This window comes from Vanellus vanellus (genome assembly GCF_965231255.1).
Source record: "Vanellus vanellus genome assembly, chromosome: 8".
NCBI lineage: Eukaryota > Metazoa > Chordata > Aves > Charadriiformes > Charadriidae > Vanellus > Vanellus vanellus.
The window spans coordinates 10,393,581-10,420,083 of record NC_138913.1 but is presented as its reverse complement, the minus strand read 5'-3'; positions in this window follow the sequence as shown (position 1 = coordinate 10,420,083).

Sequence of the window (26,503 nt, the reverse complement as noted above, 5' to 3'; positions counted from 1 at the left end):
GTCATTCCTGAATGGCATTCCTTATCTACTTTTCCAGAGACACACCCAAGATACTGGTCAGATTACTCACGTTTTAAAGTACACCTTCCTCATTTACAATTTAGCTCAACTGAACATAACTGTTTTTCTCTTATTTGATGACACACTGAGTGGAAAGCAATATATGCCATCCTTTTCAACCACATTGGGAATATTTCTATTTTCTGAGTTTTACAGAGTTTAATAGAACCTTTTATTAATGTTAGTAGAACCTTTAGAATAATTTTAGTTTTAACTTTTTTTTTTCTGTTTAATCAAGGCAAAATTATTTTCTCAGATGTGTGTACAGTACCACAGTGATATCAAATCACCTGGGAAAAACTTCCACTAGGTCTATGCAGATGTTCAGCATCCATGCAACTGATGATTTTGTGGAAGTTGGTGAGCGAAATCCTGACTCTGTTGACCTCAAGAGCAGAGAATTTTACTCAGTACTGCTAAATGCGTAGGCCAAGTATTAAAAGCAGATTTACTGATAAGTATTTAAAACTTTCAAAATAAATGGAAAAATAACACCTCTATTTAAATGACCCAGTCAATGTTGACTGCAACCATTAACTAAGAAGTATCGTGTGTTGATGGATATTATTAAAGCCACGTCTGCCTGCAAAGCCACTGAATTGTTCACATACCCCAGCCAAATTAGTTTAGTTTGTCTCAACATCACTTCTAAAATATTTTTCAATATTTATTTTAATAAATATTTTAATATCTTGAAACAGACATTCAAAAAAGGAGAAAAGAAACGTAGAGTTTTTCTATCTCGTTGGTAACTAGGTGATTGTTTACTGGTACATCCTATTTCTCCCATAGTCTGTGCCAATTCAGAATTGTTAGCTGCATTAGTTTTTTTTCTATGCAGATGATGCTGTTTTTCAACAAACTAAATGAAACCTCCTTTATCTGCATTGACATAGCAAGCAATTGCTAAGAGAATAGCTTTCTTGTTTTGCTACATACTGCCCCAGGACTGGGGAGATGACACTTGTGATCTTTCTCATTTACTGATTATAAAGCCTGATAAGACAAGAGAAAAACCTTTTAATAAGGTGGAACCACAATCCCTTCTTGAGCTACTGGGTAATTTAACTCACATTGCTAATGCAGATAGATATAGATGGTTGGGGTTTTTTTTTTTTCCGTTAGGATGGGAATTCAAAATAAACACCAACTAGACTAAATAGACAGAATTGCAAGGTGATTATATGATTTGAAAAGAGTTTCTAAGTAGTATTTACAGGATATCCTTGCTGTCTAACAAACATTCATTCAGAAGAAAAAGTGGTGTAGGGAATAGACAGACATGCAGATTAGAGATAATCATTCAGTTAGTAAAAGATATCACTTAGGAAAAGAGTATCAAATGAAGAGATCAGTATGAACAACAATGGTAGAAAACAAACAAACAAGAAAAGACTCAAGATAAGAGAGACAGACTTTTGTCCAGGAAGATGTCTTTTGATAATGAGGTAGATCAGCAAAGGAGTGAACAAAGGGGATCCAAGATGACACCAGAAGAGAGGAACTCTGCTAATGACGGCAGAGGACACAGTCAAGGACTGTGAAGGGAAAAAAGAGATGTGCAGTGTTGGAGATAGGTAAAACTAAAGGACAGGCCTCTGAGGACAGCTGAGACCAAAAATGTCTGCATTTTTAGGAGAAAGAGCCAGAAAAGAAGGCTAATTAAAATGGTGGTAAGATGAGAACAGAGGCAAGAAAACAGAGACATGAAAGAAGAGTAAATACTTCAAATATATCTGAGTTAGCCACCAAATGAAAGAAGTCAAGAAGCCACAATGATAGTCAAAAAGAAGGAAAGATATCAAGGGGAATCAGAAAAGATGGACATCAGCAGATATTGTTTACTTTGAAGAAGATGGCAAAATCCGCCTTGGAGATCAAAGGAAGTATAAAGGAAGTGAAAAGATTCATTGACTGTCATCCTTAGCTCACATACATACTTGTCTAACTAGAAAATAAGTGAGATTCTTGGTCTTACATAATATCTTAGATAAGTACAAGCAGAATATCAGCTCAGAGAAGAGCCTGTAGACAGCAAGAATATCTAACAATATGTTTCTTAAAATTCCTATAAAACAACAAAAGAAACCTCCTTAGGATGCCAAAGAAGGTCATTTTGCACATACTTTGAGAAATAACTACAGAAAGTGTTATTTGAGAACTTCTACATTGGAGCAAAGTTGAAAAGGAAAAAGATTAATTGTTTATATGCATAAGTTTGAGCCCTTCTGAGCTAACGTTACAGATATTTGAGATCAAATAATGGGTTTAACTTTTGTAATAGTTTTGTCTGGAATTTTAGTGAAGCCACAATCCTGTGTCTTGCTGCTAATTCATTTTCATAAAATTTATCACATCATAAACACATGACTTCAACAAAAAGACAACCTGTACCTGAAAAAAGTCATCTTTACATTTAAAAGGTGTCTAGTAGCTTTAGGTAATTCCTTAACTGAGAATTCATTATTATAATGACTTATATTGCAACAACAATGTTAATGTGCTTTCTCTATGAAAACTTTTCTGCGTGGAAATACAACCTAAATATCAGAGGGAAGGCGTTGCTAAACCAAATCTACATACAAGTGTGCTTTCTGCAAGAATTATGTCTGTAACAGTTATCTGTGCTCCGCTTACACACACACACACACACACACACACACACACAGAGTAAGACTGAGGATTTATTATGCTAAGTGTCATATATGTGAAATGCAAAGGTAGGGCTTCTGCCCCAGAGGGCTCAGTCACACTGGGTAACCTGACAAAGCAGAGATACAGAAAATAGAGATGAAATGAAATTTTCAAGGTCCCACAGTGAATCAGAGTCTCCAGGAAGACAGCGTGGATGTGGCAACTTTAGTGCTATTTGCTAATCGGTGCCATCATCTAGCCCGATGAAATTAAAGAAGGAGGATCCCCCAGTGTTTGATCCACCACTATTCTTTCCATACAGTACTCTCCTTTTGCAAAATCTTTCATCTGTTTCCCTCTTTCTCAGGTCTCTCCTTTCTCCTTCCGTCTCTCCTCTTCATCATTGCTTTACTTCCTCTCTTGTGCCCTTCAGCACTCGCTCCTGAGGCTGGGAAGCAGGAGGGAAAGAGAGACAGACACACACATTTCTTGGTAAAAGCTTATCCGTAGTGACACCATGTACCTAGGGCAAAGAAAAGTACCAAACTCTTGTTCACAAAAATGTGTAACTGCATAGGCAAATATGGACAATTACACATCTAATTTGCCATTTGCACAGCCAATTTATCCCCTCATAACCAGAGCGATTATTTGTATGAAGTAGGTGCTCTATTATGAGAATGTAATTTAGAAAATCAGAACTGCATTGATTTGTTTATTTAGTCTCCTTAAAAAAATTGTGTCAGATTTCATATACATTCATGACACTTCTTTTACGTTGCCAGCTATCAGTAAAGTTAGTGATTGTCATTAGCAAAAGAATCAAACATTGACTGACAGTAAAAGCCAGTAAAATATTCACTTGTCAGTAAAAATGGCAAGATAATTTAGAATTTTTCATTGCTTTGGCATAAGTTCCTGGACTATTTGAGTACTTTCAATATCAAAGGGCTTTATTTATCATAGTTGAAATGATGGGTTCTATAAAAATTGACACATATGACCATAAACAGAAGTAGTAAGAATCCCAAATTGCCTGAAAAGCGTACTCCAAATTGCACAAGTTAAGTCGAAATTAAAAATCTGGGTATGTGTGGAAAGACAAAACACAATTGGACAATGTGGTAGCATAAGTTGTTTGAAAAATGTCATTGTTTAAATTGAGTCAATATTTCGAGGAGTGTATTTTTCCCCTCCCCACTGAGGTTCATTTTCAAAACCAAATAATTTAGGGACCTCTGTACTAAATCCTTTGCCAATGTACTCTCTAACATTAAAGCATGGGTTGCACGGGCTTAAACACAGCGGTGATTGCTTCTAGGCATCAGTACCTGTATTCCCTGTGACCACCGCACGAATTAACAAGGCAAAGTTCATTTTCAACACCACTGCTTGACTCATTACCACAGCCCTCCTAGTACGTGGGGTGCTTCACAGGGGACCTGTAAAACAGCTGCCCTCTGGGTGTCTTGTTTTGGCGGCCTTTCCCATCTGTTTTACCTGTCTCCTCTTCTGAATAATTTATTTCACCATCTTCCTAAGTAGAGCACCTGGCCTAGGGCTAACTCTTTCACCTAAATTATTCAGAGCTGAAAACTCTTTGGTTTATACTCAGATAATGTAATGACTCAACAGGACAAAACCCTTAACTTTGGAGCAACTGTGGACGTTTCGAGGCTCTGTACTCCCTCAGCAGTCTAAAAGGTTGGTTGTATAAACTATGTACAAAAGCACCACAGAAATCCTTCGTCCTCTCACATCTCCTCCAAAGCCTCTTTCAGTCAGTAAAACTTTCCAAAGCAGGGCTGGTTTACCTTGCTGCCTCTTTGCCACATCTCAGTGCTGTGGGAAGCCACAGGCTGCCATCGTGTCTGCGCGCTGCAGCTGGCTTCTCCCTAGTCTTTCTGCAAGAAAAGCTCCTGTTAAAGCCACTAAAAATTGGCTGCAGGGCTGGACTTTATGCACATCTCTTCTCTTCACAAGTAGGTTTTGGATCAGAAAGACCAAAAGCCACCCCTGTGCACAGCTCCCATCCATCCATGCTCTGTCATCTGCTATCTTTATCTCATGAACTTGACAGTTTAAATGATTCCTCCCGGCTCCTAATAGCATGGAGAGCTGCCGTAGCTCAGCAGAAAGGAGCTGTACAAGATCTCTGCTCTGGATGCCACAAAGCAACCAACCTGCTCTCAGACTGAAAACCCAGGGGTAATTTTGGGTGCAGCTTTGACTACCCCCTGTCTGGGCTGACTGTGACCGAGGCAAAGTTTCAGGGTTTTTTTTAAGCATTTGTTCTGTTTGTTTTCCCACAATGGCACCGCTGTTTTTACCCTTTCAATTAAGCTCACAAAGCTTATGAACAGCAGTTTTCTCATTTCTTTTGAAAATCTTCTGGAGCTGTTCAGAAGACAGCTCATGATCTCCTGTCTTACAAGATATTGGCTGAAAGAGGTATTACTGAAAAAATTCGTGGTATCGAGGGCATAATGTGAAATTCCAGACCAAGGGATACCTTGAGGCCTTCCCCGCTTCAGGTCCTTTGAATGAGAATGATAAATTGTCCTGGGTGAGAAAAAGAACAGAACCTTCATAAATGAAGGAACAGTTTTTAAGGAGGCTATTTCCAAATGGCCTTACAGTAAAAAATGAAAAAGTTAATTAGTGCAGTCTCTAGCTGAGTTACTCTGGATTTACCGCTATGTCACAAAGACAGGCATAGGAAAAAAGAAAGAATTATTAAAGTGAAATCAGTTTTGAAAAATCAGTGTCTTGTCACTATTTTGCACGTTCATTTACATGAACTAGCATAGATGCTGTTGACAGAATAAAAAGAAAATACAGTAGTCTTTATCAGATCACACCCAGACAAAACTACAATCGATTTCAGTTGGATTTTTGTCTGCATAAGTACCAAAGATTTTGGCACATTTTGCAGTAACTAGCATTGTCTGTTTACTGTAGGGATATCCATACTGCCCATCACTGTAGCTCTTATAGGGACTATATGAACTGTTTCGTTTTCCTCCGAGAAGTTTATCAAGTATCAGGTATTTGCTTTTTGCTCCAGCTTCGGGAAATCAGGGTCATGGATTTCAAACGAAGTGCTTTGTACGCTCCAAAGGCAGTGAGAAAACACAATAGTACAGACAAAATCTAATCAAAGTATTTTGGCTTTCTGCCTCCTTTTTATTCTACAATGGGAAAAAAAATTCAAGGTGCGACCTGAATCCCTTCAGGAGTTCCCTTCCTGTGTACGCTGTCTCTCACCAGAAACGCGAGACTGACAGAATGATAACATGCACTGCCAGGTCCTCTTGCCCATTCAAAGACCCTCCCTCAGGTATCAGGTGCCTTGCCTGAGCTTTGAGGTCAACCAGACACCTCCCCTGAGACTTACCTGGGCTGAAGGATACATCTACCCGAAAATCCGCTCAGGTAGAGCAGCTGTTATCTGAGCTAGGATCAAAGTGCCCCTCTGCACTCCAGAAAAACATCTTCCAAGCTGGTCTTCTTTCTCCATGATTCAAATGAATGTTGAATGAGTCTCTGGGGACAACAGTTGTTGTGCTGAGGAGCAAGCTGTCAGAAATACTTTATCATGAAAGTTCAGTTCCTTTCAAGGCCTTTTATTATTAATAGTCATCGCTGCAGGGGAGCATTAAACACAGACCCTATTTACTGTACAAATTGACATATTATAAACCACAAAAGCTATCCTGGTGCTTTGCTACTTTACCTTGCTTTTCAGCATGCTAACTCTAGGGGATCCTTTAACCTTTGCATTGCTAGAATGCAGAAAGTGAATTTTGGTTTAGCGTGGCCAGCCTGGGCTGCTCAGAGCGGCTAATTTTTTGAAGGTCATTGCCTTGGGGAGTGGGTGGAGACATAATGCTCCATAGTGACAACGGGTTTATCTGTACAAAAAACCAAAGGCATTTATCCCTCTGCGAACAGGACACAGGATGTGTCCTACAGTAGCTCATGTTTTTGCACCAGGTTTCCAGTAGCTCCCACAGCTTTCTGCTGCCTGCTTGAGGGTATTGCGCCTCATGCAAAAGATGGGCATGTTTTCTGAAGGTGGGTAACAGCCTGATTTCTTCAGTAATAGCATCTGAGAAAGATGAAGAAGTAGATGCTATGTGGCATAAGAAAATGTGGAAAGATGAGTCCCAGCTGTGGGAAGAACCCAGCCCTGCTCCAGCCCACCATGGCTGTGGTACCGTTGGCAGATGAGAGTTTACAAGGCCAGTTTTCAGCGCAATATTGGATTTTAGCAGCCTGTCAGAAAACTCTCAGGAACAAAGTATACGAGGACCAGTAGAACCAAAACTCATCAAGACGTTAACAGCCCCGAGGCAGGTCAGGAGATAAACAAAAAATACCAGGTTAAAACCCCACAGTTTATTGTACCTGGTAGCAGACAGGCCCTTGGCTTTGTACTTTTTGCCCTCTACGCTTTGGCATCAATCTGAAAATACTTCCCAGGCTTCGTGGCAAAGTCTTTAAGTCATGCTAAGAAGAGACAGTGCTCTCCCACAGTCTAGCGCAGTGTTCGCTGCAAGCAGTCAGACACGCAGCAAGCAGTAGGGTGGTGGATGCATCACAAAGTCACAACTCGGCAAGTTGCAAGGTCATGACTCTGAAAGTGGCACCTGAGCAAGCTGCAACTTAGCGAGTCATGAAGAACCGATTCAGTGAGTCATGGTGTCACCACACAGCAAGCCGCGATGCACGCAGAGGTGACACAGCAGGTCTGGAGGTGGTGAGTCAGCAAGTCACAAGGCACCTCCTCAGCAAGGCATGAAGTCAGCAAGTCATGAGTTTAAAGCAGCTAAGAGCAGTTCTAGATACCGGTTTGAATGTAATGCAACCATCTCAAAGAGGCAGCACCATATGGCACATATTGAGTGACCTCTGTGACATGCGCAGAATGGTTCACAGGCCAGTTCCCAAGAGGGACAGCCTATCTCTAAAGTCACCCTCACGGTTGTCACAAACTGATAGTGTCAGAAGAGATGTTGGGAATTGGAGGGACGTGGCAGTTCTGTTGCTCCTGCGCTCCCTAAAGCGGCGTCCTCAGAACAGGTTTGAAGCACAGACCCGGGAGGGCGGGTGGGCGAACCATTGAGCAGCTGCTCTCTGCAGAGAGGGCGTTGTTCTCCGAGGCTGTTGATCTGGTCTCTCATGAATATTGTATTCGGTGTACAAAGCCAGACAGCAAGGGGGTGGAATCAGCTGCTTTTTAAAGTACAGAACATACACTCAGAAAGAGTGTTCAGAAGTGGTTCTTCCAACCCACAGTATGCTAAAGATTGGTGCTTGGTATATTTAAAGGATAAGAAAAAAACTACACCACTCAGGTATAGAACATAGTGGTGACTTTTTTTCAATCAAAGAGTTTCTGACATCCTAAAATGTTAAGTGCTCTTCTGACTGAAGTCCTTAATAGCAACTGAAACTGTTGCAAACTTGAGCCTTGTCTGAGATAGAGAGCATACTAGGTCTCTTCTTGTTAAAATAAAAAAAAAAAAAAAAAAAAAGTGTAATTTTGTAACCAAACTTGGACAAGCTTCTGAGAAGGACCACACACCAGATTAGATTATTTAGATCTATTGTGAGAATAGTCAACATGTGTTCCTTTCCCATTCTCTGTCCAGTCTTTGTTGTGAAAGTGGACTCATGTTGTGCCAGTTCAGATTAATATTATAACATGAAAGGGCTACATTTGTATCATTTTCCATGCTCGTTACATTCACTGATGTGGGAATAGAGTTATATTCTACCTGAGCCACTTTTTGTTTTATGGCCAGGTTTGACAGCACACAAATACTTCACAGTCTTAGGTGGATAGAGCACCTGCCCCTTGGCATCAAATACCGTGAGTGCCAAAGTATCTAAAACTTTCTTTCAGGCTTTGAAATAACCTTCAGGTTACTCTAGAAGATCTTGGCACATTCCTTACACTGACACCTCTTTTGCTCTTTTCTTAACAGGACATGGCCCAGGAGTTCTTGCTCTGCTGGAAATTCCCCTGCGAATGTGTTACGTTTCTTCCCTTCAAGCCTATGTTCAACTCAATGTATTTCTATGACAATCACTGCCGTTGGATACACATTTTGTTATGAAGTTTCACTAAACTTTTAATGAACCTACATGGTATTTCCTTCTAGTTACAGATGCTCATTGAGCACACCACCTTGTCAGCATGAAATAATGCTCTATCCCACAGCCATAATTTCCAATATTCCCATAGTTTTCCGGTAGGTGACACTATTTGTAAAATCAGTTGTTACAGAATTTCAGTATTTTCACATGCTTCTTTTTAAATCTAATTCCTTGCAAGTGCTAATACAGTACAGTTTATTCATTAAAATCAAGACTATTGTTTTATGTATTAAAGGTGTAACTTGAACTCCGAAAACGCCTAACTGTTTACATTTATACAAGCCCTTGGATTTCAAAATAATATAACAGGAAAAAAGTTGATACAATGGTTAGATAACATCAAAGAGTGGGTTGGGAACACAAACCATGATCCTTGTGAAAACTGATTCCTTAAGAACTGGCCAAGAGAGTTCTAAGTGCATTTCTTCCTTTTTGCTGAAACATAATGTTTGTTCTCATTCTTCAGGTAGAACTTGCGAGTCTGTATTTGCACTTGTTGATCTTTCCCAACATAAATCTCTCCATTGTAGTCATATCAACAATATGTTTTCTTTACTTTAGTAATAAAATTTCTTGTAACGTATGCTCTTTTAGACTTGCGTGCAGTATTTATCAAGTTATTGAGGTTACAGTTACAGGACATTTCAGTATAATATGGCAAAGGACAATGAAACCTTGCACAGGTGTAAGATCTCTCTGATCTTCTTTTGCCATCAATTAAAAATAGCCTACAGGTGTAAGATTTCTCTGATCTTCTTTTGCCATCTACTAAAAAGAATATCAAGATTACTGGAATATATCCTAATAAGCATGATGATACATCCTTAACCAGAAGACATGCACTGTTCTTATAACCTCTTTGATGTAATCAACTAACACATCTAATCTACCATTTTCCTGGAGTTATGCCTGGATATATAGCCACTCCTATCCGGTGATGGACACCGTAATTTCTTTGACAAATCATCAGCAAAGCTTGGGACACTGATCTTCATACATGTAACTTTCGATTTAGTAACACATTAGGCAGGTTTCTAGGGCAAGGATTCAACACGAGTTCCCCATTTTTAGGAAAAAAAATTATCTGAAAATTTGCTCCAAAGTTATACATTGGTCTGTGTTTCACTTAACACTTTCACAGCATGACAATTACTTTGGAAAAGCATATGTGGGGAAATCACCTCTTGCCCAGGCCCACTTAAGCCTGAACTGATTGTCAGGGTTGTGCCTTTGCAGACATTTTGGAGGATGATGGAAAACCATCGTTATCTTTTAGATACATTTTGTTCCTAAATTCCATTGTAAATGTATATAAGTACAGATATGGTCTTAACCAAAAGATGAGAGCCTACCTATATATATGCATATATACAACTGAAATACACTGACCACGAAACACTGAGGTGATCCTTCCTGACATGGCATAAATCAAGACTGTGCCTAACCCACACAACCCCAGCTAAAACTCAAGAGTTTACTATTCTCATCACTATTTGGGATGGCATAAGCTGGGATGCATTTGAACAGATGAAGCTTTATCGAGGATCTCACAGATTTAGCCTGACCCCACTAGGTATGAGAAGTTGATTGGGGTTTGCTTCATAACGAAACAGGAGAGGAAATCAGAAACTATGATAATTCCTATTTGAATTACATACCAAAGAATAAAATTCACCTCCAGACACCAGCAGGAAGTGTTTCTGATAAAAATATTGGCCAGTCTACATCGAGGATTTAGATTTTCTCACACAAATAACGAAAATTCTTCCAGTTGGGTGGAGAGGTACCTTTCCAAGTCAAAATATGAAAGTACCGCAGCAAGGTAACTCACATTTTGATAGTGCCAATGATGCAGTTGGCATTACAAAACAAGACATAGGTCCTACATGAAGATCTTACCATCTAAGGAGATAACCAAATTGTGAAGGAGATAAATCCACTATACTGCTTCAGAAGCAACCAATAAATACCAAACATACCACACTGAAAAGCTGGTTCTGTACCCAGCAACACAGTAATAGATATTTATCTCAAATAATCCATTTGATTGTTTACTCTTTTTCATCTTGCCAGAAAATGTATGTCCATGCACACTTCATAAAATATGCAGAATGCACCAATAGTCTAAAAAGATATTTTTTAAATAGTCATCTACTTCTGCTTTTGGAAAATTAAATATATAACTTGGAATGTGAAACAAACAAATAAGACAATTTAGAAAAGATTAAGAGCAATTGTTCTGTTACCTTGACAACAGAATCTAGGTGCAGCCAATCAGCAAAGTTGAAGTATTGTTTTGACATACATGCACATATTTCTAACATAAATAGCAACAGAGACTTAATAACAATAGGTTTTAAAACTAGGAACTGATGTCATTTTAAATGTGTCAATCAAAGAGAACCTATGAAAGTGTTTCTTCTATCAAACTGACATTAAGTATATGCTGGAATGGCTTTATAAGAGATAGCAGACTTCTGACAGGTCATACAGGAGATGCGAAGTCTGTAATTACGTTCTAGCTTCTTGGATTGTGTCCTTTCGTATGTCTAAAAAACTTTGAGAAGAAAATAAAACTTGAAGGCTATGATATACCATTCATTTCCGTAAACAGGCAAAAAAATTATGCTGCATACCTGAGAATGGAGATGAAATATCAGACTGAAAGAATCTGCCTAGCCTTCAAAATAGAGGCACTTAAATTTCTTATGTCTTATTTTATGATCGACTGGTGCCAGTGAAGTTCTGCAGCGTGAGTTTTCAAGGATACTAAAAATTAACAATAGAAGAAATGTACAGAGGAAGATTGCTAATGGGATACAGAGCCTTTCACCTCTCGGTCATTGGTTTGAATCTGGCCTGTGTCGGCAGTAACAGAAAACCATTACTTTTTGACAGGTGTCAGAAGTCTATATGGAAGGAGTGCATCAGCCATCCCACTCCAGACCCTGATGGATGCTTGCCCAAAAGCAACCTCAAAAAACAGAATTCTTGACAGCCTCAAAAGAAAACGGGCATCTCCTCCCTTCCCCAGAGAGCATTGTCCCAGCCAACTCTTAAAAGTGTTCAGCCAGTCAGTCTATGACCATACTACTGTGGACTGTCCTCTGAATCAACATTGTGGTTAAAGAACTTCAGTTCTAATTAAGCAACATTTTCAAGTTCCATTAACAAATAAAATACATTTGAATACATTTGCATGTTTCTCCATGGGATCAATGTTTTTTAGAAAAGCTAGGGTTGCACCAGCCTTAGGTCTCCCTTCCGAAATCCCAACTTTAACAAAAAAAGGCAAAAGAAATTATGTTAGCACTGACAAATGATATACACCTTCATAAAGCTCACAGATACTGAGACAAGCACCTTATTTTGTCATTGGATGGGATTAAGTTACCCATTCTGGCACGTCATCTTTTTTTCTTTTTCCAGATTTATATGACTCTCATCATAGCAAATGCTCAGAGTGAGGAATTTCCAACTGGAACAGATTGAAAATAAAAAGGAAATAACCCACTATAAACAGCACTGAGGAGAAACAAGTGAACATGCGGGGTACCGTATGCTTCTTTTTCAGAACGCGAGTGGTGTGCTTTTGTCTAGCAGCTATTATCTTTCCTTAAGAAATACTGACTTTTACTTGTAATTTTAATCTACATTTTGATTGATTCCTTTTTCAGGATGTAAGAAGAGTGATGGAAAGGACTAGGGATAAGGACAAGGAAGAACAGAACAAGCCAAAAAGTTTCCAGCCAGGCTGTCAGGTTTGGCGAAAACATCCTGATGATTAACTGTTTCAGCACTATGGAACCTGCTTGTTAACAGAAGCAAGAGACCGAAGGTTTCTTTGTGCATCAAATCCACGAGTTTTAAGCTGCCAGCCTTCTGTCAGAATCTCCCTACCCAAAACGCTGCTGAAGTGGGGACTCTGACAACCACAGTCAAGACTTGGCAACAAACAAAGACCACACAAATGTAGTCCTTAAAACAAGAGATGATCCACAAATTACCACTTCGTGTTGGTATTACTTGACACTCTGCAACATATTGTATGAAGCAACAGGTAAGGCAATGCCAACCTATGACACAAAGTTAACGCCTTGCATCGAAAGATCTTTTTCACGGGGTCTACTGGTTAGAATTTGATTGGCAGGTCAGCTTGGACCTGAGCTTTAAACGCTGTGCAATATGTGTTTCTCCACAGTAAACATGCTCCCCATACAGCTAGATACATTATCTAGAGAAGTCCAGTCTCTTGTCATCAGGATTTGATTCCTCTCCCTGGTCTTGCTGCTTGAAAATCATCAGACAGCAATACTTACCACCTTCCTTCTGATTAAATTTTTTTATAGCCCCTTTGTACACTGTTCGTATCACATATTTGTTCTAAATATGGATCAGAGCATATGGAGTCAGAGATTTCCACAGAGAATTGAGCCCTGGGACTGATGGAGGTAAACTATATAATTTTATAACTAGAAACAAAAAAGTAAATTCTCTTAGCTAGAAGTGGAGCAGACTACTGTCCCTGACAGCCTGACCACCTTTATCTTAGAAGCCAGTATTCTCATATTGTAACTGCTCTCTTTCATGCCATAATATTCGAGAAAGATACCAAGACTCGATTTAAGAAGTTGCCATGGCAGAGAATCCACTGTGTCTCCAGGTATCACAGGTTAATTATCCTTCTTAAAATATACAACTTGTTTCTATTCTGAATTTCTTTGGTTTCCATTTTCGAGCCACATAGCTTTATATCTTTCTTCTGTTAACCAGTATAACGAAAAAATCTCTTCACTGTGTAGATGCCTGTAGTCACCTCTGAAGACAGGCAGAGAGTGATGTATAGCAGGCGCAGCGAGCAGGAGGTGAAGCACATATCCTTCAGTGTATGTGAGGGAGCTGGAATTCAGTAATCGGACCAGAACATTAACATTTTTCACAACGTATAAAAAGATGGATTTTTATACCGAACTCTGGTACATGTATTTTCTTGTAACATCTCAAAAATGTAAATGAGTGCTGTCTTGTATTTCTATAAAACTAATTAGAATTTACATCTTCTACAGTCTCCTCTCCTACATTTAAATCTCCTTCTCAGACTTTAACACCTTCTGTTTCCTGCTTTTTTCCTTTTGCCCATTATTTTCATATTAAGAAGCAACGACCCATCTAACAGAGCTCTCTGTAAGTCGACTGATAAGTGTTTTTCCTCTAGAAAACAGCTCTTGCAATTGCTCTATAAGCAAGGCCTCCAGAAGTGATGACTCAATGCAGGAGGTAAGACCAAGCAGCACTGCTGAGCAGCCACTGTAAAAGATGGATCTAGGGGGTCTAACAACAGCTCTGAGTACCAGCAGAGTCAAATTGGCTGATTAACAGTATACACGAGTTACAACAAGCACAGGGATGCCAAGTCCAAGCTCGTTGTCTCTGTCCCTAGCCTCATCTTCAGTAAAGTATGCTGAACTGCTGAGCTTAATATTCTGCAGGTATTACTTCATGCCACCAAGCAAAAAATCCCTTCCCTTAAGCTTTTCCTATTCCCCGGTATCAATAGCTTAAGCTTTGCTAGCCTGTGCACATGAGTTCATGGGAATCCACTGCTGTGCTGCTTACTAGTTATTTCCATTACAAAATCCCTCAAGAGGTTCCAGCAAGGGATGAAGGCTCCTTGGGCTGATTAAACTACCTGGAAACTCCCAAAGATGAAAGAGGTAGTTCTAGTCCTATTAGGTTCAAGGCAAATTTTGAACTTGAACATCAAGGAGGTCAGGCCTTTGTTGCTATTTAAATATAACTGTACAGAGAATGAAATCTTACTGAAAAAGGGACTGTAAAGCTGCCCAGAAAGGAGAGAAAGCTTTAATACGGTACTTAAAAAGGGGTTTAGTGCCCACTAGCTGCTATTCTGTTAGTAGTGTTTTATTGTAATCAAATCAGAGCCAGAACAAAATGCCACATCTTCTTTTATGAAGCAGTTGTTAAAGCAAATAGAATAAAGAAATCTGAAGAAGAAATAACCTGGACAACAATGAACTAAAGTCCTTAAACAACATAAATGCCTATGAAATTTGCACAGGGTTGTATCTTGTACATATTCCTAAGCCAAACACAAGGAGAAGGAAGTAGATGTGCATGCCACCATGCTGGGGTTCTCCCCCGTCCTTTGCAAGCTAAAAAACCAACATCCACAAACTTTAACTTCTAGATCTTTCATTGAATTATTTCAGAAGTACAAAGACAACAGAATGCCTCAGTCCTTTGTCAGTAAATGTTACTCAGTGCTTAAGAACTGCGTTTTATTTCTGAGACTCTTAAGTACTTTGCAAACACTTCCTAAGCCTTGCAACCCCTTTTTGAAGAGCACCGTTAGGCCCATTACTCAGCAGACCAGGACCGACAGACAATACGCATCTAAAGGAGACAGGTAAGGAAACCAAGATTGAGGAGATCTGCTTTCACCTCAAGCAGATCAGTGAATCTCTTTGGCCCCCAAAGTCAGAAAGGTTACTTCATTAATTACACTAATAGGAAACTAGGTAAATATGAAGACGTATGCCTGAATTCCTACCTGTTAATGGGAAGAATAAATGAACGTGCTGAGAATATATTGCCAAGAAACAACAGTGACTGTAGACCTAGAAATATCCAGAGTCATTATCAACACTAAGATTCCCGGTAGTTAGACCCACTCTTTAAACCATCAAATCTTATAATTTATGATATTACTGTAAAATAGTCAGTTAATTTCCTAAGCAGAAACATATCTTAATATTATGAACATAAAGTTCATACTGATGTAATTTATTTGTCTTTTCTATGAATCAAAATGTAACAGTGTATAATAGTTGTAATTATCTCGTAAAAAAAAAGAAAAAAACTAAAAGAACAATAGATCTCTTAAAGTGTTATCTACCCCTAATTGCAATCTCACCTAAGCTAAGGAACAAGACATTTTACATTCAGTGGTGAGCAAGTGCCTGTTACATTTTTGACTGCATATTCTTTGCACTTTTCCTTTTCAAACTAATTTGTGACATCCTGCAAAGCGCTATCATTCCATAAAGTTGAGCACTGTGTAACATGAGACAGAGCCCAACAGAAATGTAGGTCAATTTTTAAGTGTATTTCCTTGAAATGGAATGGACTTGAATTTTACATGCAAAGGGCCACAGAGAAAAAAATAATTTGTGTCTAATAACCTTTGCAAGTCTGCTAGGCCTGTTAGTTTAAAAAGCTTCCAATATGGAAATAATGGGACATACTAAAACATGTGAAACAGAACGGAAATTATGAGATAAAATGAGTCTGAGAAGTGTGACAGGTCAGGGGAGCCAATGAAGGATGCTGAAAAAAGCCCTTTCAGATGGGGGAGCGCGGGGAAGAAGGGGAAGAGGGTACTGCGGAAAATTAAAAAGATTTCACATAACTGGGCTAAAAAGAGAATTGCAGAAATAAATAAGCTCCTTGGAGTAAGCAGTTCCCTTAGCCCAGGGTGCCTGATCCACCACTTGGTCTCTCCTTCCTTTCACAGGCCCTCCTGATGGAGTAATTCACTCCAGCTGAGCCCGCCATGCCTGGGCTCTCTCATAATCCCCGAATGAGGGCAAACACCTGTGGTAGCTCAGGGACAAAACATTAACCTGTTCCTTCCCAAACTCTGGAGGATTTGTAATTCAAAAGGGGCACGAAGGCCCAGTCGTATTCTTGTTTTTAACAGTAGAAGACAAAAAGCTGGAGAAGAAGAATTAGCTTTTGTTCTACTGCTCTAAGACTGGCCCGTGGAAAAAAAATCCTAACACAGATATAACTGCATAGCTGTTATTTTGGCTACTAAAGAACTTTGGCAACTTTGGCTACCAAAGAATTATCCTCATTCACTTTAAGTTACCCACCTAGACCGAAACCCCTCCAGTTCAAAGCAAAAGCAAGATCTTCACCAAATGAACAAACTTAATTATTCAGACAAGTTTTGGGGGGGATACTAGATCCAATTGACACAGAGTCCAAAGGCAATTAGAGACAGCACAGAGGTTAATAAAATCCTCTCCTGTTTCCGGGACTTGAGCAAAGAAGGAAACATTTCTTTTGTTGCAAATTCCCGACATCAACCACATATGGTACAGAATTAGCCATTAACTCTTTTTAGATGGTCAAAATCCCTCCACCCCATGCAGGCACGCAACCCTCCCCCTCAGTTTCTCATCTTACACCTATTTAATTTAACCAAAATAAAATACGAGGCAAAACGATTGTCAGGAATTGCTATCTCTGCCTGACAGGGGGAGGTACTGCATTAGCAAGCTGAGAGCGAGTGATGAGCCGAGCCTGCAGGTCTGAAACCTTGAAGTGTGTCAGGTACCTGGGGGATTCTCCGACAAAGGCGAGAGGGGACGAAAGGGGCTGTTCAGGTTGCACAACTGGGTGGGGAGCTCCCTGCCCTTAAATACGATGCTGTGAGAACTCAAACTTGGCTACAGCACCAGATCAGACTTCCCAAATTAGCCGTCTTCAGTGACAGCAAAAGCACCTCTCTGTCCTGGCTGGGAAGTCGGAAGTCTGGACAAGGCCTCCGTGCATTCTGAAGAGAGGTGAAATGTGCAGGTATCCTGCAGTAGCTAAAGGAGTTTAGGAGAACAGGAAGAGTTGGTTTTCCTTTTTCTTGGGGGAAGTTAAAATAGGCTGTGTGGCAGTGTGGCAGGCAAGGGTTTGGCCATAGCGCTCAGCCCATAGGTCTCCCTGCCAGGGAGAGCGTCCTCATACCAGCACGACCGGCAGTAGGTCAGTGATTTCTGGTGACTGGCCCAAGACCCCTTCACAGGATCTGACTTTCAGAACGTGCAGAGGATCCAGTGCTCCAAAAATCAGGTTGTTTAAAGATATCTCAGAATTAGATCTCCCAAATCACCAGCTCTTCCTGAAAGCCAAAATCTCAGTCCTTTGATAACACTTTCTGTCTCATTCTTCCTGTGGCATCTTTCAACACCTTCACCTGAAACAAAGCCCTGGCTCTAAAATCCACCCAGTCTCCGTGAGATACATATATTGAACCTTTGAGGATGAATCAAATCAAAGAAAGAACAATTGTTTCTTCTGAGACTTTGTGGTGTTTGGAATCCGTGCCCCTCTGTATTCAGGGCATATTTATTCAGTCTTTTCAAGATGAAAGTCATATTCTTTTGATTTGTGGGAGGGGTTGCTGCAGCCAGGAACTGAAGCCTCACTTTTATTGTTGCGTAAAATCTAAAGAAATAATAACAATTAATAACACTAAAGGACTGAGAGGAAACTGTTTCAGCAGAACCTATAGGTGAGGTTGGGTGGATGAGTCTCTTTAGGTGCAGGGTCACGTTCAGGTCACCTTTAGAGCTGGCATGGAGGCAGGTTTGCAGTGTGGCCCCTGGTCTGCAGCGCCTTGCTGGAGGGCTGCAGGTGGCAAACGGAGCTCTTGGCTCGTGCCCCGACAGCACCTCGTTATGAGCCATCTTCTCTGAACAGCCCCTTTCACTGCTGCTCTTGTTTTATCTCCTTCAAACCTTGTGACCAATATCCCAAAGCAGGTTAGGAACAGAGCTGGGCTTGGAGCCCCGGTGCTGTGCTTCCGTCCCGTACACCTCCACTCCACTGCATCTCTCAAGACCTTGCAACAGGAACTCTAGGTTGAGTAGCTTTGGATGTGCAAGTTTTCCCACTGTGCCCAGGGCGCTACAAACTGGAAGAATGAAAGTCTTGCTTCTAGTTTCTCTAAACAGCTGGTAAATTGGAATTTGGGCAGCTACTTCAAAGGGAGAGTTTAATGTAAGAATTTTTAATCCTCAATGTCCTGTTTTATGAATTAAAACTTAGATTGTTTTAAGAAGAGGCCCACATTCAAAGGTGAGAAATTCCAGCAGTTGACATCTAAATATGATTTACTTGCATGTATTTGTATTTAGGTGACAACCCCTCACATACGTAAGGCCTAGCTGAAAAGAGTGGCCCAGTTGTTTTAAAAGTTTCGTATTTTGCTGGTAGCTTTAGACCAGTGCATGCTTCATTTCCTGATATGAAGCTCCTGAAATCACCTCTTCAGTTTAATGTTCCCTCTCTTCTTCAAATCTCTCTTCACTCACTTCTTCCAAGCACCTTCAAAGGTGGTCCCCTGCCAGCTAAACGCAGCTTTGAACTCTCAAAAACTTACAAAAGTCAATGGAAAGACTTAACTTTCAGGTGCTCTGCATTAGTGCTGTCTCAATTGCTGTCCATCATTGTTAGCTTCACTTTTTAATTACTTTTAAAAAGCACGCTCTCTTGAAAGAGTTTCTCTCTTTAAACCATTGACACCATGTGGGGAATATTAATCTTATAGGAGGAGATGTGGAGGATATTCTATCCTAAAGAAACTCCTTTCTCAATAACTGCTAACCGACATTAAAGGGCATCCGAGTCAACACTGCATTTCCTCCCTACCCTGTTCCACTTTCTACTATAAAGGAAAGTTTATAGTATGCATATTTGCAATGACTTTTGAGTCATGCGATGACTTTTGAGATCCTCCATAGCAAAGACCACTGCATTCTTAGCCAGCTCAAAGTACTTTGCTAATTCCAGGAGACGTATTTCGGTATCTTTAGTTTCATCCCCAAAGCTAAACCTGATCTTGAGACACGCTGAATATCAGGAACTTTTCCATCAATTTCTCATGACTCTCATTCCTGTCACAGCCATTAGAGTTCTTACAGCTCAACCGTAACATAAACTTTTTTACCAAAATATACTATGCTATTTTTTTAGGACAAGGCCTAGGATTTGTTGACATGGACACAAGATATTCTGCTGTAAAAAATAAGTAAATTAAAACCAAGTCCAAAGTGTTTTTCAGAATATTTGGATTCCACCCCAAAACAGTAAAATGAAGCTTTTTGTTTAACTTTATTTTAGGTATCCCAGGAAAAGCAACTGGTAACTAACATTGATTTCTCATCTAGAAATCTTCCTGTAAGTGCCCAAATACAAGTAATACCCCCTTTAGGCTGCATTTTGCATTCTGTTTGCTTAATTGTCTGCGAAAGGATTAAGAAAGGATAGATTTGGATCCTACTCACTTTGTTTCAAAGTACCAAATTATATTGGAGTTCTCTTGTCCATTCCCACAAAAGACCTGAAAGGTCTTCACTCTAAACGTACAGGAGAGGGAGCAAGAAAGAGAGGTGTTATTGTCTCCATTTTACAGCAGGGTCACAGAGTTTTAAAGTGACTTTCCCAAGGTTATATATACTAGATGTAAAACCAGAAAACTAACACCAGATCTTCTAAGGCTCAGCCCAGTTCCTTAATTCCATGATCTTAAGTAGTTTGAAAAGAGAAGACCTGTCTTCTAGTATCAGTTGTCATGTGTGCTTGGTAGATCCCTGTATTATTTATTATTATTATATTATATTATATATTGCTAGCTATTAAACTGAAAGACTTGTTTTTCATGATTTTTTTCCCTATTTTGTAGAGACCATAATACATCTCAAAAAAATGATGGAAACCTGCAAAAAGAGCTATGCTTTGGAGGACCCAGGGAATGCCTGAATCTCTCTACGTTTAAGCTTGGTGCTTAAAGTCAGTCCTTCAAACTTTTAAACTCGTTCTAAATTTTCAGAACTGCACAGCATGGAACTGAGAGAGTGATTTGACCCCAAAGATCAGGATGTTGTAAGTATTGTTCAAGAAAAATCCAGTTGAAAAAGATTCTAAAAAAGTATCAGGGGCACTTTTAAAGTCTTTCTTTAAAAATAAAAATCATAAAACTAGCTTTGTTGACTCCTGCTGTTAATGTGCTTTTATTCAGCCGTTTGGAAACAATATTACTTTGCAGAGTAGACAGCCACTGTCAAGGGCAGTTTTCTCATCTGTAGTCACTTATATACTGTGGTTTTGCAACCTAATAATGTTCATGCTACAAGATGGTAGAGAAAACATGCCCTTGACTGCACATGGAGGGAGAATAATTCAAAACGTAGTTGGTAACTTTGATGCTTTTGAAAATTTCACCGAGGTACCTTTTAATTAAAGCTTGAAATAAACGTTTAACTTGTCTTACCATATGAAGTTACTTCACCGACATTTATCAGCACACATATATTTAGCAGCTGCCATTCAGTATAATATCTGTGTCTATCGTTGTCTTCTTGTAGCTCTTTTCATGCACTTCAAGTGCATTGTGGAAGACCAATTTCCTTATTAACGAGCAAACTCTGACCAAGTTACTTAAGCTACAGGCCCACGAAGTATTGAAGTCAAAGGACAGACTGGGCACGGACCCCTGTTCAAAAGCACAACTGAGAAGAACAAGTAACATTGCTAGACTGGACAAAGAGAGTTGGTACTCAGTCCCCCTTCCATCAGGAAAGATTCAGTACATCCTTTTTGCCTACCTGCGATGGATGAGTATATCTTCAACCCAATGCTGTCCCCAGAAATATACACGTGGATAAGGATGAGCCCTCTGAAAAAATGTACTAACTGGTCTTATTCCTAAAATGCATGAAAAATTACAATACTAATTAGGCTTTCTAAATTACTTTTTTTCAGGATGCCTGCAGTTTCTAGCAGTAGAAAAAGTACGGTACAACATAGTCTCCAACTCAACATAAGTGAATTACAATTGCTTTTCTGTTTCCACTTGTGGAAGAAATCCAATAGTACATCATTAGCATTATTCCATATATGCCATGGATGTTTTTAAAGGTCAATTTGTTTGTAGAAATACTTCCACTGAGGATGAATGATGACACTGTTTTGACCCCTCTGACCTTGGTGAGCAGGAATGCACTTTTCAAGCATCTAGAGCCCCTCTTCACAATTTGTCTAATCCTACATCTCCCCTGCCCTTGCAGGCTATTTGCTGTTAGTGGCCACAATAGACAAGCAATAGTACCATTATAGGCTTCTCTAACAAAAGACTTTCATGATCATTTTCTAGTGACTTGAAGATTGACAAGATCCCCTCCTGTTACCCAGATGCATTTCCCCCTCCTTCCCGGTGATTTCTTTTCTTGTTTCCAAGGAGGAAAGTGCCTCCCTGAGTAGCGACCTCTCTCTCTGCAGAGAGACCTGCTAGAAACAACAAACATTGCATGTTAAACCTCCTCCTAGAGGGCATTATGAACAAATGGAGTGCTAGTTCTCCTTTGATAAGGTGTACACCCGTGGCACAACTTAAGAATCAATTCAATTATAAAGACACAAAAATGCCTTTTGAAGAATGTTCCTGAGTGACTCTGAGCTAGAGAGCACAGCATATATATGAGTCTGACTTTGCCAAAGTTATTTAGAGGGAAGAAGTTGCCCAGAATTGCTCTGGCAGCCTGATTAACTAACGGGGCACTTGTTTGTCGGTGAAAGCCCGAATGTGAAAATTAAAGCTATCCCACCGGTTTTATCACATCAGCTGTCCTTCAATGCAGTCAGAATTTCTCTTTTCTGGAGCTTTTGCTTACTTGCTACACAAAACCTTAGCTATGTGAACGGTGTGTTTATTTTTCAGAGATGCAGAACATTTGTACCTCTCACTGGTATGTGAGAGCACGTCTGATAGTAAAGCCCTCTATCACTCAGGCTGGATACTCAGAAGCTGAGATGCCCTTTCTCTGCCCCAGCCAGTAGTTACTTTGGAAAATTTCAGCTGTGCCGTCTTTGTGTCTCATTTGTAACATGAGCGGGTAATAATACCAGCCTATGCTAGAATATTTTCTAAGGGTTACAAGTATTTTGAGAACCCTCATAAATAATGGTGCAGATGAAAATAGTAGGGAAAATGTTAAGTCTTATTTGTTGTCTATGATTCATATGTAGAAAAAAAGACAGAAGACCAGTGCTGACCTTTTCATATGCGGCACTTGACAAGCTAATGTGGTTTTTAACTGTTTGATATACTTTAACATACTCTGTTACACTTTACAGAAAAATGTCTAAACGACACTTTAATGTTTGCTTTTCGTTCACTAAGAATAAACACTCTTCTGTATTGTCATTAGTAGAAGAGGAAGAACAAGGAATCCACAAATAACATTATTTCACATCCTTGGATCTCAGTCCCTTCTCCTGCTGCAGAGTCGCTGATGTCAGAGGGTGGGGTTGCTTGGTGCCCGCAGGGCAGGGATTGCTTGATTCATCCTCTGTTATAGCTGGGGAGGGAATCAGCAAAGGATTACACTGAAGACAGGATGAGCAAAGAAGATTTTCTTTAGATTTGAATTAGGATTAATGTCAGATTTTATGGGACACACAGGAGGTCTGCACTCAAATTTGAGGTTCACGGTTAAGCTTTGTGCGGGAAGTTTTTTCCCTAAATTCAGAAAATGTTTGAGGACTGTTGTTGTCAGAGGATTTCCATGACACTGATTCAATACTTTTGTTGTACATAAGACAATAAGGAATTGGGCGCCCACCAAGAATCTGTAACATAAAGTTAGATCTAAGGATGAGGATCCAGCTTCTGGTGAAACTGAAAAACATCCAGATTTTAGTCAAGGCCACCATTTGACTTCTTACTTTCCTTCCTTCAAGCAACTGAATTTATTGAATGGGCCAAGAGACCCATTGTCAATGAAAAGCTCAGCAATATATTAATATCTAATAACTACATAAATAAAATCTGCACAGCGCTGAAGAACAGAGCAAATTGAACTGTTCCTAAAACTGCATCTTTTTCCTCCTTGCTCTTTAAATTGGAGTGCAGCCACAAACTGTGGCCATTCTGCGTCTTCTCTGTCTCCTCCAACTTACAGAATTTCCCACTGGACCTCCTGCAAGAAGACTTTCAGGATATCGCAAAAGGAGTGATGCTGCATGGGCAAGAATTCAAATTCCACTGGGGAAAACCAATCAGCCACTCCTTGGAGTCCCTTCTAGACCTTTCCACTGGGGACCCAGTCCTGATTTAGTACTTAGCCCATAATCAGTAATTTCCCACAGCTGCCTAAACGTGTGCTGTTCAATGGCTTTCATATGGCTGCCCTGACATTTGCTGCCTCTCAGTCTCTGAGAAATACAAAGCCACGACTGAGGTATACGGTACAGTGACTCTCGGTGCATTACACTGTTACAGTCCCAGCAGGGCAGGCCCCTAACAGGCAGACTCAGCAATTTTTAATGGAGAAGCACATAACTTACCCTGATTATTTCTGAAGAGTTCTTCAACTAAAGCGTTAAGAACTTCTGATTTTAGAGGAAAAGATTCATAAGAACGTTTCTATCTCTGTAAAGTTTTGGTCCATGATAACTTTCATGTGCAAAGTCACTGATACTCATAAAATTCCTGAAATATGCATCAAGACACTTTGTAACATTTCTCTAGTTATCTCATATGGCTACGCTGGTATCTGAAGATATAACAGGACACTTGAAGTATCTCATCACTGTATCCTTTGGGTTTATATTTATCTATGAGGCTCTGACTACATCTTGTGATGCATATGGTGTTTGTACATATTTCATGTTTCCGGTACGATGCTTTTTGCTGGTCAGAAGGGTGAGTGTGCTCAGAGCAGGTATGTTATTTTCTTTGCTTAGTACTTTCAGGCAAAGCAGAGCACTCTGAGATCCCAGTGTTTTTACATAAACTCTGTGACACCATTCCTAGGAACAGATAGGTTTTGATAAAACTTTTAGGAACTGCTGAGGTCAACGGTATTGTTATTATTTGCTTTTATGCTCTCCAAGGTATGTTGTTCCTTGGAAAATTCTGTTTCCAAATTACGCTGATGGTCTTTCAATTAAAAAAACGGTAGAGCACTGACCTCTACCTCTAACGTTACGTGGGAAGAAGAGTCACAACATATCAATGCCAATCTAAAAATAATCAAAGCCATACTGGATTCATCTGTTCTCACTTCTTTTGCAAAGCTTGTTTGTACAAGAAGAGTTAGAATAAGGGCAAGACAACAAAATTTGTCACTGATTTTTTTCCCTTTTCTCTTTACTCTGCTGATCTCCTCCACTTAAGTGCAATTAGCATTATCCTGATCATCTATTTATCCATGGCTGCTCATCTTACTGTTTGTTCATGTGATCCTTTCAACCAAAAAGACATCAATGCACTCAGCAAAACTATTAACCAGCTATGGGCCATACCGTGCTCTCTTATGGGGAGGGAACCAACCTGCAAAGAAAAGCATGAGTCACTATAAGCTGTGAGACACCAAGACTTTGATGCTGTAGGCAAAACAAGCTGCTTCATGCCACAGTTTGTAAAATGTTTGCACGGGAGCAAAATTCTGCCAAAAAGCATACAGGGAAGTTTATATAGTGCAGCACACAAGCTAAAGAGCATCCTATAATATGTGATATTTACGGACGTATAACAGCTATGAGCTTTCATTTACCATCAGCAATGATTTCTGTACCTCCCTGTTAGATTTTGATCTTCCTTGGATCTTTTTCTAACACCTTGACTGCAAAGTATTGCCAAGGACAGCTTCAGCTTCTTCTATTCCTCTCTGAGTGCTAAGTTCAGAAGAAATATCCTCGGGTATCAGAAGGAATAATTTGGTCTCTCCGGCAAAACCATGTATTGCTCCTACCCTCTTGACCACTTCCTTTGTGCCATTTTTCACGCATCGAGTTGCCTTTTTTTTTGCCCAGTGTCAAATACCAGAGGAAGGAGCCATGCTGGCTCCTGCAGTGTTGGCCTATTGGCAGCATTGTTCCCAGATGGGAGAGCAGACCTCTGAGTACTGGGAAAGCCTCTCACCGACCTCAGCTTCCCCTGGGCTGAGGCGCTTCTTTGGTAGTCTAACTGCATGCAGCTACACTGCACCAGTGTGGAAATTTAAGGAGAATACAAGTAAAGGAAAGTGCCACTGAAATCTTGAAAGGAGGTAGAAAATAATAAACACTTCAGCTGAAATTTGGCCTGGACACAAGTTATCCGCTCTAAGTGCATGTTTACATTTCTTTGAAATGTTCCTAAACACTGCCTCTGTCTGGAAGGAAATTTTCGAAACTATGATGAAAAAAATCTGGTTCAGATCATGTGTATTGGTTTTAAAACCAGGCATAACATTGCAGCCGGTTCTTTTATCCAGAAAAGGTGTAACTGTCATATCAATTTAGAACTTCAGTCATGTTATTTTAAATCTGCGTTAGTAAAACCTGTAACAAAACATGTCTCTGTTGTCCACATCTTGCATCTGGAGCAAAGTTACCCTAAAGTCTGATCTCCAAACCCAGTATGGAAATTATATCTGGTATGTTCTGCACTTTATAACATAGTACATGTGGATTTTTTTGCTGTAGTGATAACACAGGTCTATAGCCCACCTGGTAAAAACATTATACATTTAAAATGACAGTCAAAAGAAGCCGGTGCAAATATACCAGAATTACATACAAACAGGGTGAGGCTAAAAACAAACACTTACATTTATAGGCATTATCTGGCACCTTACTTTTAAACAAAGTTCTGTAGCTTATAGTGTCATTTTAAAGGCTTAGTACGGGGTTTTCAAGCTGGGAAACTATGAGACCAGCGTATTATGGAGCTGAAATTTTGCTGACATTATGGAAGGTCTTACTAGTTGGTCTCCTACCACTTGATAATATTCTACAGATGCTGTGGAAAAACATTATCAAAAGGCCATTCTTATATATATAACTTCTCAAATCATAGCCA